Consider the following 17,041-nt stretch of genomic DNA (forward strand, 5'->3'; position numbering starts at 1 on the left):
TTCAGATGGGTTTCTTCATGACAGCCACGAGATTCCTTTGTTAGAATTTTCATATACGTATTTGTTAGGTAGCTAAGAGCCTAATTTTATTCTTGTCGTCTTTATTTCTTCTCATTTCTTTTATTTTTTTAAATCCTTTGTTATCCGTTTCCTGTCATTTAAACACGTAGGAGTAATAAATATTTATCGTAGCATCTAATTTCTAGTCCCTTGACACCCTTTCGAGTCCCCTGATAACCTTTATAGTCCCCTGTCAAGGAGCTTGTTTGAAATGGAATGTATGGAAACTAATATTTGCGAAGCTATTAAGTTATGTGTTAATCTCTCTCTCTCTCTCTCTCTCTCTCTCTCTCTCTCTCTCTCTCTATATATATATATATATATATATATATATATATATATATATATATATATATATATATATATATATATATATATGTGTGTGTGTGTTTATGCTATATTAGCAGCAGGGAGGGCGTACAGACCAGGTGGCTCAGATAATTTTAAGCCTCCTACCAAACATTTCTCCGTAGAAGCCTCAGATTGCAAAAATAAACCTTTCTGCGCAAATTAATCATTAAAAATTCGCCCCGGGATGCATTTTCAGGCATAAAAAAAACCAACAAAATTTAGGGGGGGGGTATGGTAAAGTTTGTTTGTGATTGCAAATTTGGGCTGCAATTATTAATTTTATTTCACAATAAAACAATATTGTTGAAAATAAGATGAGTCGAAAAGTTAGCACAGTTGGAGAACCTCAATCTGCTAGATTAGCGCGAGATCAATTAGCGGCATTAAAGAAGTTCATTCCGACAAAACAATTATTTAAGAAAAATGTTCGTGGTTACGAAGATATGCAGCATGGAATTTCAGAAACTTCGGCAAAATGGTTGAAGCCAGTGACCGGAACAATTGAGCAGGTTGTATATGGCGACGAAAAAGATCCAGATGCCAAAAAACGTGGAATCTTTCCTATGTTGAAAGGTATTGAGGATCAATCACGAACATTACCCGAGCGATTAGCAATAGCAGCAGCGGCGCAACAACTTGCAATTACTGATGGAGGACAACCTGGAGGAAAAAAACCTGGAGGAGGAAAACCTTTAATGATAAAAGGAAAGTTTAATATTGATAATTTAAGAGAAAATTTCACCGATGAGGGATGGGAAATAATATCGCAGCCTCTCTCGACATTGTATAATATAGATGAGATTGGCCAATTTGCGGAGGAATATTTTAGTGGTCGAACTGAATATTTGACTGCAGTGGGGAAAAAAAGATATGCAACTCGCGATAGTTGGTATGATATGGTATATAAAATTTACACACAAACAACATCAATAAGGAAGACAGCGGATCCGCGTTACAGAAGGTTTTTAGAAACGGCAAGAGATACACAAAGACTTAATAAGCAAATAGCGGAAGAAAGAAAACAACTAGAGAAAGAAAGAAAACAACAGGAGAAGAAGGAAAAAACTAAAAAACGAGGAAGAAAAGAAACACCACAGGAAGATATTCAACCACAGGAGCCAATATTTCAACCAGAAGAATTAGAAGTTAGACCAACACCTAAAAAACGAGGAAGAAAAGCAACACCACAGGAAGATATTCAACCACAGGAGCCAATATTTCAACCAGAGGAATTAGGAGCTAGACCAAAAGAGAAAACTTCACCACAGAAAAAAGAGAGAAAATCGAAAAAGAAAAAAGATCAGATTGATGAACCAATAATTACTCACGAATATGAATCATCACCGACTAGTGGTTCGATTAAAATTAATCCTAGAATAAATGCTGGAAATTATTTGGATGACAACATGTTGCATTTAACTCGCAACTATGATTCAAAAGTTCAGATGGCTGCGGATAATTCTACGGAAAATAAAAGATTACTTTTACGAAAAAATATTGATGCTAATAAAATTGACGAAATTGATTGGCTAGCAATAATATATTTTGGTAGTATGGGAAAACCAATAACATACAGCGATGAAAATTTTGGAAAATTTTCATCAGATGTTATTAAATACAGAACTACAGATTTAAAAAAGACAATTTCACCACCCGGAAGTAAAGGTTCGTCACCCAAAGATAAAAGTTCACCGCCTAAAAGTGATGATTCTGAATCATTTTCTTTTGAACCTCACCACCCTCTTTTATCTCCTACATTATATCCAAGAAGTCTTCCTGAAGAGGACTCCTCTTGGCGACCCAAACCTCCGGAACCAACAGCTACAAACTACAGGGGTCCCACTGAAAAACCATTAAGATGGGGAATTCACCCCGGGGAGGGTGCAGCACTTACTGGCGGTACCCCCCCACCTTCACCAGAAATATATTCACCACTAACGTCGTCGGGGACATCGCCGGGATCACCATCAGAGGAGAAGAAATCTTCATCGTCGTCAGGAGACGTATTCTACGTAACGCCATTACAATCTCCAGAACAAAAAAAAACAGGAAGCGGATATTCAGTTTGTCCCGATAGTGTTGTCAACGATGTATCTCGCCTCGAAGTATTAATCGGAGGAAAGCGAGCTGGAAATAACTCCCGTGAGATAGTCAACGAAGCATCAGATATTTGTCAGCGATTATTCCGTGGTGGTATCATCGATTCTCACATTTATAAAGAGTTTGTTGATGAACTCATCGATTAAATCAACACAATTGAAATAATATGATTATTCATAAACATCAGCGCAGACCTAATCAGGTCCGCATAGTAAACTCTCGATTGCCAGTATACAAATATATTCACGGTAATGGATTCGGCGATATCGTTGGAAGTCTTGTCACGCGAGTAATACCTAAAATTGGACCCGTGATTAAGCAATTTGGGTTGAAAGCAATAGGAAAGATAGGTGAGACTGCTGTTTCTGGTATCGGTAATTTGGCTAGTAAAGGCTTCAACGCTATCAAAAATAAAATATTAAGTTTAGTACGTAAAAAGCAACCTGTTAAATTACCTAGCACCAGAGAAATGCCACCTGAAGTTAGTAAGGTCATAAATGATGCGGCAAATAAAAAAATAAATGATCTAGCACAGGAAGCTGCTATAACAAATCTAGTGCAGGAAGTTGCTAATACAAATCTAGCGCAGAATGTTGCTAATACAAATCCGGCAAATACAAGTTTTGTTTCAGGTAGTGGTCTTCGTTTTAGACGATATTATTAGTAATAAATGTTCGCACAAGTGTCAAATGAAGTATTTGATATGGACGAGCCAGTAGGTAGGGACACATCAGTGCGAGATTTTCAGTATTTCTCGTACGATGTAGTTGAGCCAGATTCAAGAAATCGGAAGGAAATTCAAGTCCACGATACAACAAGATATTTTCTTCCATCTGAGGCGTATATCGAATTTGTTGGAAAAATTGTAAAGGCAGCTGATGGTACCAACTACGATGCGGATTTTGGTGTTGGGTTTGTCAATAATGGTATCATGGCATTATTCAAGAATGCCACTTACATGATTGATGGAAGAGAGATTGAATCAATTACGAACAACGTTGATATAGCAACGACTATCATAGGTCTAGCGAGATACTCGGATGATTTTACCAGATCAGCCGGTCCTAGTATGATGTTTGCCAAGGATAATTCCAACTACCCTGAACATTTACCATTTGATATCGGTAGACCGGTAGACCCCAATGGCCAACTCGCTGATGTTCGTTCAGCGATGATTGCCCCCAATGGCAATTACAATCTTGGATTTGCCATAAGAAAAAATATGTTGAAGGGAGCTGAACGAAAATTCTCCTGTGCAATTCCATTATCTCATATTTTTGGATTTTGCAGACATTTCAGAAAAGTTATTTACGGAGCGAAGCATACGATATCTTTCGTTCGAGATGCCAATGATGACAGAGCCATTTGGCGAGATCCTGGTGATGCTGGTAAAGTTGTCCTTGAAAAAATTACCTTGTGGATGCCAGCAATAGTTCCATCAATGATCATAGAAGAAAAATTATTATCATTTATGAATCAAGGAGGAAAATCCATCATGTCTTGGTTGACAACAATGACTGACTCCAACGAAAATGTTAATTTGGACGGAATATTTACTTGGCGAATTGCTTCACAGCAAGGCTCTTCCGCACCTAGACATATCTTTGTTGCTCTGCAAAGCATGATCAGAGACGATCAATTACATAGTAACATGATATTCGATCGATTAGAGGCAACAAATGTATCGTTGAGAATAAATGGCCAACAGGAGCCATCTGAGGAAATAGCCATCGATTTTGAGAACAATTCGACGGCACGCGCATATCATCGATTACTAAGTTTCATGGGACGTGATCAAAATATTGATACGGGATTGCAAATATCACAGTTAGATTTTAATACTCTCTATCCCATCTATTACTTTTCCCTGGAACATCTCGATTTAGTAAAGCAGTCGGTTGTCGATATTCATTTCAAAGCCAGAATTAACACAGGAGGACCAGCAAGAGCAATCGCAGTTATTCTCAGCGATAGAACAATGTACCTAGAAGGTATTAGTGGTAGAATGAGAGTTATCGACGCGCCCGTAGAGAACATGTAATAAATTCCAAATTTAGATTAAGTGATTATTAATATGCCATACGATCACGTCAGCGTAACTCTGACTCCCGGTCAGGTGAAAAAACTTCATGCAGCAACAACAGCGCGACGAGGTTTAAGTTTAACCTTAAAAAGTAATCAACTTCACGGTGGACCTAACAAACTATCGTTAACTAAAAATCAACACGGACATTTCACCAGAGCCAGATCAGCAAATATTGGTATTCGTCTGAATCTCTCAATAGGTGCAATCAGAGATATGATCAAAGTAGGTGGTATTTTTCCTTTATTCGCCGCTATTCCAGGATTAATAGCTGCAGCGGCCCCCATGATTGCAAAGGCAGTAGGATTAGGTGCACTTGGTGGGATGGGTACCGTATTAGGAAAAAAGATCGTCGGAGGAAGATATCGCAAAAAAAAGGGAGGGATATTCCCTCTTCTCCCTCTTCTCACAAAATTGATGCAGCCGCAACAAGGATCCGGTCTTTACCTAAGACGCCCCCCGTACGGATCCGGTCTAAGTCGAGCCTACCAGCCTCAAATTTAGATTTAATCAGTGAAGCAAAAAAAAAGAAAATAAAATTTTTCAGAGGTGTATTTATGCGAGATCAACTACCTAACAAACCAAATCGTACCGAGACAGGAATAATAAATCTCGATGAAAATTCCGGTCCTGGCACTCACTGGGTTGCCTACGCGATTAATCCTCGCGAAATCATTTACTTCGACTCATACGGATTAGCACCACCAAACGAATTTATCAAATACGTGTCAAAACTAAAACTTCCGGTTTGGTATTCAACGCTTCCAACACAAACATTAGCGGATCCACCAATATGCGGTCCAGAGACAATTAACGTCCTTGATGCAATTTCAAAATCATCCAATCCCTATCGCAAAATTTTATTTGAATATACCGTAGATAAATATCATGGTTGACATTTACGGTAGATCTCTCTTCAGAAAAGAAAAAAGAGAAGTAGTAGGCGACATCGATACATCAAAGTTTGCAACCAAGAGCGATATTAACAATCTTCTATCACTATCAGAAGTTGATCCTGGTGAAGTTGCTATTTTTCAAAATACCGAAGGGCGATTACAAACTAGCAACATCAAAATAACTGATATAATTAAGCGAGAGGAATATACTCGTCAATCGGATTTGGTATTAAAATCTATTGCTGATATTACCGATATCATTGCAGAGTTTCCACCAAAGGACGATCTCGTGAATATAAAACAAAAAAATAATGAATTATCAGCGGCGTTAGTATTACACACCGACGCCCAAGACAAAATAAATAAGCGACTCAACAAACTATTTAGCGATATTAAAAAATTCGACGATGCATCAAGTAAACTTGGAAAAAAACTCGACGAGGATATAAAAAAATTCATCGATACCTCCTCAAATACACACAGCGATTTCATCGATAGAGTAAAATCCATCAACGAGGAAATTACCAAGATAAATATCTCGATGGGTGAGAAACCATCAATCGACGATCTCAGCAAAAAAATCAACGAGGAAATTATTAAACTCGGCGATGTTGTTGTTCCTGAATTTACCAAGGGGATTAACGTGATGCAAGGACAAATAGATGAGAAAATAAAATCCATCAACGATAAAATTAACACGGTACATGAATTGACGCGTCAAAAGTTAGATATATCAACGTACGACGGAGAAATTCGAGATTTAAACACGAAACTTCTTGCTGCAACAGCAAAGATTGACCAATCCGTCGATAAAACTGGTCACGCCACTGACGTAAAGCAATTAGGTAGGGAAATTATCGAAACAACCACAAAAATTAACAATATCAACACAAAAATATCGTCAATGAACCTTGGAAGATTATCGCAAATTTCGATACCAACGGAGGTAGAAACAAAAAATATTGTCTGCAATGTGCCATTTGTGTTTAAGACATACAATTATAATTGGGACCCTAAAAAAGGTAGTATCGGATTTTATTTCACCGTACCAATTACCGGCGTATATCGAGTACATGTTATTTCCAAGATAAAGTTTAAAATAAAATCGAATCGTGAAATTCATGAATTCTACCCCGGATTTTTTATTATTTCTATAGAAAAAAATACCGGCGTAGACTGCGATCTAGAACCGCCAGATAGAACCACCACAAGACCGGTGGATTATTTTGTAATTTTCGAATATTTATCGGGATTGGAAACAGTTGGTATTCCAGGATAAACATGATAATCCCGTAATTGTTATCGTAAGATACTAATAAATGACCGCATCTGATTACCGCTACAATCAGGCGCGATCATGGCAGGATTCGTTAAAAAAACTCCTCGACGATTATCAAACAAAAATAAAGAAATACCAACGAAGATTAGTTATTATTGATGTTGCTGTGTACGCAGTATCAGCCATAGTCGCTGGTGCAGGAATAATTTTATCCGCGGTAACAATGATAGCGCCAATCGTAGCAACAATAATAATATCATCAACAACAACAATCGCGGGTGTTTTAAATATCATCGCGAAAAAGATATCCTCGTGCACAAGTGAGAAACTATCTTCGTACAAAAGCAGACTTGCTAAGATCAATGACGCGTACTCAAAATTATCATCGTTACTTTCGGAGAGTCTCAACGACGGTATTATATCCGATCTAGAATTTTCTTCGATTATCAGTATCTACTCGGAGATTGAACAAATGAATATTAATAATGTCCGAGCTAGCCCAGATCGTGACAAACACGACGCCGCCGACAACAACGTTAATATCGTTAAGTTCAACGAAACCAGAGTTTAGCATTAATTTCTCAACACCAATTAACGTTAGCGAAATTGCATTAACACAGTTGCGCGTCTACAATAGCTGGCCAAATGTTAGATCAAAATCATTCGGTAATTTGATGCCAAATAATTCACTTGTTTTTGCAAATAAAAATAAACCCGATGGAACACCCGATTGGATCGTCGTTGGTATACCAACCGGTAGTTACGAAATTGATCAGCTGAATAATGAGTTTACCACTAGAATATCAAATTTAACCGGCGATGCTACTCCGGGAATAAAGATATCTTCACATGATCCAACACTATCGTCAATGATAGAAGTGAAATCACCGTACGTGGTAGATATTTACCAATCATCGATTAGAAATATATTAGGTTGGCCCGAGGTCGCACCTCTAGCAGAACCAAAGAAATCGGATGTTATTATTCCAGGTTGGTATGATGAAACCCTTCCAGAACTACCGGAACCAAAGAAATCGGATTTTACCACCGACGAAGGATGGTACGGAGATAACAAACACAAGCCTCTGATCCACAGCGCCATCAATCTTATGAATAACCACAAATTTAACCTAGTAATGTTCGCTTTCACTTTTATTAACGAAAGAATTCTCTCATGGCTGCCTCTTCCTAAAATCCCCCCAGATGTGAAAATCTTCGACGCTACCCACATTAACAGGATAATAGCCCCCATAGACGGTATCTTGGTAAGAAGAACACTAGACGAGTTTATTCAAGAACACGAATTACAATTAAATTTATTGCGAGGATCATTTCATGAATGCATCCTAAATAAATCTGGTTCATGTAGCGAAATTATAAAGCACGTGAAAATTTTAAATCAACTTGCGAATGATATTGAATATTATCATGATATGTTTATTCAGGCGATAGTCGACGATATATCAATTGCCGAATATGTTCTTCCTATCAGCAAATTCGAGTTGATCAAGAACTCGGGTGAGAAACAAAAATTCATGAGAGTATTTGAATTAACCGAGGAAACACTGCCAAATTTCAAATTTCCCAATTCTGATTTTGATGCGATGAGAAAATCCGTCACTGATACCATTGATGATTTATTTCCGAAATTACATGCCTCATGGACCAAAAAAATACATTCAGAATTAATTCTTAAACACAATAACGATCCTGACAAAGGTGGACGGCACATATCGCCGGGTATCGTTAATATAACGGATGTTATCGCGATTTATCTTCACGCGGATGTTGTCGAGGGTAGCTATAATGTTGATTCGTCAGTGTCGAATCAAGCGAATCAGGGATTTGTATTGTATTCATTTTCACCTAGCGCATCTCCTGGTTACTTGATAATCAAGGAACCAATGAATCCGTTTTACCTGCGATGTCATAATCGATTATTGACAAGAATAAATTTCAAACTAACGGATCAGAAAGGAAATTTACTTGATATACGAGGAGAAACTGTAAGTATCAATCTTTTGGTGAAATCATAGATTTTTAAATCGCAAGTGAGATTTTCCAAATCTGTCTCCGTGGGAAAAATGGGCGAAAAAAATAAATAAAATCCAGGGAAATTTTCAAAATTAATCTTTTTTTTTTGTTTTGCGGAGATATTCAATTATTCTTCGTCACTCTCCGAATCAAATATTATTGGTACATAGGAGAATTTGATCCACGAATCAGCATCATAAGAAAATGTTGCGTTGTATTTTCCTTCTGCCACAAATTGTACTGATCGTGGTTCAATAAAGAAATGTTTTGCTGCTGCACTCATCGATGTAAACGCGATTTCCTCACCCGTTGCTTGATTCACTGATTTAACAGTCTTCGAATAATTAGGAAATCCACGGTTATTACCAAATCTTGAATTTTCACTCTGGGTTACCGCGCGCAGATTGGAAAGTTTATTGTTAAGTTTATTACCGTCAATGTGGTCGATAACAAGTCCGATCTCTATTGGTCCTTTGTAGCATTCGAACACAAATCTATGATTCGAATAACATTCTGTTCTTTCATTTCTTTTATGGACTGTAAATTTGAGATATCCCGAATTACAAATACTACCAACACGTTTCTTTGTTTTGATGTTTCTGACATTACCATCCTCAGATGCTTCGTAACCTTCGATGATGGGATGCGATTTATACTCGCATGTGATTTTCATTGTGGGAATCGCTGATTTCATTTCCATATATGATATTCTCTTTGTTTAAATCATAATTTGCTTTGAAGCGATTAATATAATCTTCTTCACATTTTATTACTGACGAAGATCTTTTTTCATAATATCTTCGTAATTCACGATATTTTTTTCCTCCACAAGAGAAACATAATCTTGTTTTTCCTCGAATACCAACTTGGCAAACTAAACATCGTTGTGGTCCTTTGTTGCCTCGTCGAATTTCGTATATGTGAGCACCACAGTATTCGCCTCTGCAGGATTTATCGCATGATTTTATTGATCCAACTGTTATCCATTTGCATTGCATATTATAATTTAGATATTTGTCTAAAATATAATAATGGATTTATTTGATCTTGATGAGGCAGAATATATCATTCCTGAAGTTGATAGTGCGAAGAAGGAATTTTTTGATGATGGAGCGATTCATGTTTGGTCGACATGGAAAACTAACTTTGTTGATGCTACGATGAATTTGGAGCGAGCAAAGAAGATAATCGAGCATATAAAAAATTCACACAAAGAAGAGAGATTTATTTTCGGAATAAAATTTATTGCACAAATGCCCGATGACATTTGGATTATTCGCGATAAAAGAGATCCGGTACGCGGCGGTAAGAAAAATGTTGTTCTTGATAAGAATTCGAAACCAGGATTGTTATTAGGGATTGATGGTCCTTATTATGCTAGGGCGTATCCTTCTAGTGCTGTTGTCTATGGAATTTATCGGCTGAATAATAATCCTGATGTGAAAAATCTACCTGCGATGAGGGAATCTCCGATAATAAACTGCGTGGCTGAGCGAGTTATCGAGCATATGAAAAACGCTAGTCGTGGATCTGGTCTGACTCAATTGAGATTGAATAAAATTAATTCATGGGCAAAGACAGTTGCTGATGGCGCATCGATTGACGATGTTGCTGCGTTAAGTAAGAAACTTAAATTTCCTATTACGGTTAAAACACTATCGGGTGAAATATTATATTCATCGCCGTATAATTCTCGAGGAACACCAATCGAAATTGTTGATCATAATTCACATGCGTGGAGTCAGTCGGTAATGATATTTCCGCGAGATCGGGTTGTTAAGTTTTATCCCGTGGAATCTGGGAAAGATAGTTCCGATGCAATGTTTAGATATATCAAACTATTAGCCAAGTCCGATCCAATATCGATTTGGTTATTTTCTAGCGAAGAAAAATACGATCAGTTTATCTTGCCACGCGGTGATATTTACCGAGATGAAATATTACATGAATCGATGAAAAATATCGCGGAGAAGTATTCGTCAAATCCTGATCAGTTACTGACAAATTGCTTTACTGTTCCGTCTGTTGCTGCTCATGCTGCGAGAGAAAGAAACTCGTGGAAACCTACGAGGAATGAGTTTCTTAATGATATTCAACTTAGCTGTATCGAATACGGCCATGGAGGATTATGGAATACCAAGTATTATTTCGAAGATATGATTTCTGTTGATATGAGCGCATGCTATCCTGGAAGTTTTCTCGGATATGGCGATTGTGCAAATTACTTTGCTAAATTTGGCCATCCTACCAACGAGATGACGAGAGTTGCAATTAACGGACCGTTACCTGATTTTGTCATGACAGGATTCGCTCATGTTACTTCATTCGAGTTTGCTGAAAATCTGCATAAAATTTGTTATATTTGGTTTGGTCGGCATTTATCTCAACGCAGATGGGTCCCTACGGTATTGTTGAGATTTATGTTGGATTCGTCGATGTTAATATCATTGACGGTAAGTGAAGCAATTATATCGTATAGAAAGCAAACCGAGGTGTGGTTGCCGACAGATTGTGAAAACGCGAAAGATATTGGAAGAAAAATAATTGGTAAATTTACTCAAGGAGGATCAGTTGATCATAAACATCGCCACGCTAGGTTATTTATCAATGATGCCGAGATGGATTTTATTATTGCCGATACAGTGTCTCGTGGAATATTTTGCAGTAGAGAAAATATTATTATTGATGGAGAAAAATTGGGTACCGTGATCACTTATCTCGATGGAGAATCCGCGCAGTATACTCATTTAAGATCATCGATGCTCGCTTATGTGAGTATCAATTTGCTGTCGATGATAAATAAATTTTCTGATATCGCGGTAAGGGTTGCAACGGATTCATTTTATATCAATAAGAAATATCAATGTAGATTGGAAAATTTAATCACCGATGGTTCCTGGGGAACTTGGAGAATAAAAAACGAGGATATTCTAGATTATTGTGAGGACGCGGATGTGGAAGATTGCGATAAATTTCATAAAGATAAATGCGATGAAGTATCAACAGCAGTATCAGTGTTCGATCCAATTTCACGAAACAAATTCGTTTACCTAAATGGTCCTGGTGGTAGTGGTAAAACAACACGAGCGATAAACTTATTTTCAAAATCTGATATGATCGTGTTGACTCCAACTCACAGACTAGCGCGAGAAATAAAACAACGTGGCGTTAATTCTTGTACTTATCATAGTTATTTCAAGTACAGCGGTGGATTGTGGGATTCAGCTCGAATGGGAAATAAATATATCAACAAGATTATAATATTTGATGAAATTTGCACGGTAAATTTAGTTGTGTTAAAGTTATTCCTGGGTTGGCTAGAAGAAAAAAATACCGCTGTAATAATGTGCGGAGATCACGGCCAACCTGATCCTATTGATGGTGAATCTCCTCACAGGTGGCTTAGAAATTTTGTAGATTATTATGAAGAAATTAACGCTGATTATAGATCTAATGATATTTTACTGACTGAGTTAAAAAAAATGATTCGATTGCAACCTAATAAGTTTCAATGCGATGTGATGAGAAAAATAATCGACGAAACTTCGATGGATAATTTTCTAACTTTGTGGCGTCCTGATCATTTGATCGTTGCTAGCAGAAAAATTGTTCGCGATGCTATTCAGGAAATGCTATTCAAGCTTCACTGTGAGAAATTTCCAACGCTGCAGGTGCCGTTGTGTTATAGACCCGCTGATACTAGAAAACAAAATATTAATGTTATTTTGCCATGCGGAGAGAAAAAGATCTTGGTACTAAACGATATTATTTTCGTTGATATTAATCTTGTCAATGATGCGATAAACGCTGAAAGATCGCCATGGAAACTTGGATATGCAGCAACGATACATTCATCACAGGGATTAACAGTAGATGGCCAGGTCTGGATCGTCGATGATAGAATTTCCTGGTCAAATTTAGTTTATCTAGCAGTTTCTCGAGTAAGAAAATTATCTCAGTTAGGTAGAATTAAATTTCACATAAGTGACGACGGCGGTAATTGAGTATCTCTCGGTATTATTTGTAATTCTTCTTTGGTAAATCCGCGTTGTGGTGCTAGTGAATCTAGAAAATAAATTGCTGGCCTTCCTGATGATCTTGTTACGGCTGATATTTTATGTGTCGTAACGCTCCAAGTTGGATCGGTTGCTCTTTTTCTGCCACCCTCCGCTTCTCCTTCTTTGTATAAATATCTTACAATAACACTACCTAGCACAGGCGGAATTGTGGAACTTCGCTTTAGTGGTATATTTGGTTTTGTAATTGCAGTTGCGGGCTTCATTGATATTGTTCGTGTTACTTCGTTATTTAGTGCGTTAATCACGTGAGGTAATCTTGTTACCCAATCGTGAGATCGTTTATCTTGGATAAATTCTCTCGCGTATTGATATCCGAATAATCGTTCTGCAAGAGTTTTATTGAATCTCTCAACGATAGCTTGATTGTGATGAACACCTACAATACCGCGACGGATTTTAACATTATTCTTTTTCATCAGTGAAGTAACCGCGCCAAGAAATTCTCGACCTGGATCAACCTGGAGAAGCTTCGGCCATGTTAATGGAGATCGTGAATAAATTTCACTAAACGCCTTAGCAATCTCTGTTGCTGTTTTATTCGATAACGGTTCCGCTTCCTTGTATCTGCTAGCGATATCAACAACCGTCAACACGTATTTATATGTGACTCCGTCGACGGTATCGTAAGGAAGAAACATAAGATCAGCCTGATGGACTTCATTAGGGACGCTGACAGAGAAACTCGCATATAGTATTTTCTTAGGCGGAGGAAGATAAATTTGCCAGACTGCTTGTCTCGATAGCCACGATTCAGCGACAGATTGCTTTACTTTTGCTGCCTTAGCAAGTTTGGCAATTGCTGATTTTCCTCGCCAAAATCCTCGCGGAGAATAATATATTTGCTCCATTATAAATTACCAGCACCTAGTACTAATTTACCTTTCATCGCGCCTTTTATTAACCAAGTTGCCAATTTCTCTTTGAAATTTTTATCAGGAATAGCATCTATTGCGTGAATTAATTTAATATCAGCGAGATGTCTTTGTTGTAAATCTCCGCTGCGATATGCAAGATCGTGATAGTAGCATGCGTTATCGATGGCGTTTACTGGATCCTCGCCAGAATTTGGTTGATTATTATCGTTAAGTCTTATATCTAGCCTTGTACCAGGTCCGCAGTAATTATATCCTGGTAAATGTTTCTCTCCGGGATATTTCGCCCAAGGAGCTCCAGGCAGATTTGTTAAGGAGGTTGCGATGTCTCCTCCGGTTCTACTTTTTTTTTTACAAATCTAAACTTAATTGTCTTGCAAACTTCACATTCTCCCTTGATTGCATTTCTGTTGTTGCGTGTAACGACTTCGATTGGATTTATCGTAGCAGTTCGAGTGCGACACTTAACACAATATGAATCCATAATATTCTAATAACATGAATGTAATTGATTTTTCAGCCACAAAAAAACGCGAGCAAGTAAAACACATCGCGTCATTACCAAATTCGATAAGAATGATAATCATTGGACCGTCGGGATCTGGAAAAACGCAATTGTTGCTAAATTTGATAATGCGATGGTTAAAATGGGACAAATTGTATTTGGTTGCGCCGTCTGTTGATGATCAGCGATGTTATCAGGTATTAAAAGAATTTAGCGATAATACTGAGGATGGCACGATAGAATTTATAACGGATATCAATGAGGCTCCATCAGTGGAAAATTTAGACGGTGATGTTAATAATCTTGTTGTTTTTGATGATGTAATGCTGGATAAGCAAACTAACCCAGCTAGGATATTCTCGCGTGGCCGACACAAGAACACCGATGTGATTTACGTGACGCAGCGATATACGCAAATTCCGAAGGTAATTAGAGATAATTGTAATATTTTATCAGTGTTCAATGGCGTTGATACTCACACGCTAAGGAATATCCATCAGACTTGGTGCAATGGCGACATGGATATAAATAAGTTTAAAAATTTCTTCAGTCACGCTCAGGCAACACCACACGGTTTTGTCACGATTAATCTTCATGATCCGCGAAGTAGGTATCGAGTCGGTCTTGATCAGATTTACTCATAAAATTGCAGCCCAATTTTGCAATCACAAATAAATTTTACTATACCCCCCCCCCCTAAATTTTGTTGTTTTTTTTTTATGTCCGAAAATGCATCCCGGGGCGAATTTTTAATGATTAATTTGCGCAGAAAGGTTTATTTTTGCAATCTGAGGCTTCTACGGAGAAATGTTTGGTAGGAGGCTTAAAATTATCTGAGCCACCTGGTCTGTACGCCCTCCCTGCTGCTTATATTAGTATGTTAGGATGTTCGATGTTAGTAGCTGCCTTTGCCTTTTCTATATGGTTCGAAAAGGTAGCGAATAGAGCATATATATGGGAATAATAAAGAAATCCACAGTGCCTCATTTTGATAAGTTTCAACATCTGTCCTACGATAAATATCCTCATTACTGATCACCAGTATCAAGCAGATATTGGAACGAGTCAGAACATCCGTCTGCTTTGATCAATTACGCAGTAATTCAATCTTTTCTATCTGACTCCTTGCAACCTCTAATGCTTGAAGCTTGCAGCTCTCGAACCGTTGTCCTGTATGTACTTTCAACGTCGTTTATAATTTGAATATGATTGATGAAACTGTCTGCTTACATTACTGGAATACACAAAGTGTGTACATAAATTGCTCTTTTGAATGATTTGAATGCCTTCTTTATCCGAAGAGCAGGTAGAGGGTAGAGGGTATACTGCACACAAATAAAACGACAATGTCAACCTTAGTTCGTACATTTCAAAAATATATCTTTATAACATTCAATAACACATCTCTCTTTCTTCCTAGATAAATAGCCGATCATTAAAGCTCTATCACACGAAGAGAAAATATATCTTGTAGGCTACTGAAAAAGAATATCTATTCTGGATGACATAAATACGATATCGGATCAGATTTGATATACTTTGGTAAAATAGAATGAAACTTATCGACTCAGATCTCTGTGTGATAGATGCAACGATCAGACTGTGAACTCATGTTCATTGGTGTAGTTGCATAGATAGATAGATAGTTACATAGATAGATAGATAGATAGATAGAGAGATAGATAGATGACTAATTGGTCGAGGAAGCATTTTCCACTTAAATACTATTTTCAAACAGTGATTGTTTCGCGCAATCATTCCAGATAACAACGCATAATTTTCGGTATTAGTATTTCTTTTTTATTCGTATATTTGCCTCTTCAGGATATCAGTCATAGATATATAGATTGTAATGGTAGTCTTTCTAGTCGAGGAAGACAAGTTGTGCGATCTCATTCAACGGTGGACGTGCATGTGGCTCCTGATTCCAAATTCCGATGCACACAGGCGGTTGCAGGTGGGGCATGGGACACCGGTGGTTGGTGGTATTTGTGATACAGTTCTGTGACGTCTCTCCCGAGTTGCAGCAAGACGCTGGCGGCGGTCATCCTCAAAGGTGGAACAGGCTTTTCTGGTCAGCGCTCGCCAATGGCTTCTGTCTAAGGCAGCGAGCTCGAGCTGGCGGGGCTGGAGGTCTGTCCATTTGATGTTCGTCTTGAGGTTGCCTTTCTACCTCTTATGAGGGCGGCCTTGGTTTCGGTTTCCCTGGGCTAGCTCGCCATAGAACAACTGCTTTGGGATTCTGCTTTGATCCATGCGGATGACATGGCCAGTCCAACGAGCTTGTACAAATATAGATTGTACATCGTAGTAAACGTAATCACTAGGCCTTCTGTTTTAATTAAGGATTCCTTTACAGCTTTTATATTTTTAAGTGTTCCTGTAGAAACCGTATACGATTCACATAAAAAAGTCCGAGAAGACACTTATTCTTTACTTCAAAGATCCAGAGTTCATTCATGTTGATTATATCATTTGTGATGGGGTACTATTACCCATTTAAGCTCAATGTATATCACTGAATCAGTTAGGGATGATTGCTTTTACCTTCCACTGTTGCGAAAAGAAAGGAATAAAAAACATGATTGCGAAAAGAAAGAAATTTAAAAAAACTATAATGAAATGTGTGCATACCTCACTTAAAGAAAATAAAATGAAAACATAACGCAGTCCATCTCCCACATCAATCCGTTTATTGCAATATTTTTGTGTCACGGGACAGCTTTCAATAGCATGTCTGTATTTATTAATATTAGCCTACAACCGGTATTTATATGCGAGT

At 37.7% G+C, this 17,041-nt stretch overlaps 1 protein-coding gene across 2 annotated transcripts in view; it reads left to right on the forward strand.

The window, feature by feature from the left end:
• The window catches only part of LOC149791330 (uncharacterized), a 187,140-nt gene that overhangs the window by 11,238 nt on the left and 158,861 nt on the right, over positions 1-17,041 (forward strand). The gene's annotated exons all lie outside the window — the stretch shown is intronic.

This window comes from Sinohyriopsis cumingii, chromosome 9 (genome assembly GCF_028554795.1).
Source record: "Sinohyriopsis cumingii isolate HCF-2022 chromosome 9, ASM2855479v2, whole genome shotgun sequence".
NCBI classification, from domain to species: Eukaryota; Metazoa; Mollusca; class Bivalvia; order Unionida; family Unionidae; genus Sinohyriopsis; species Sinohyriopsis cumingii.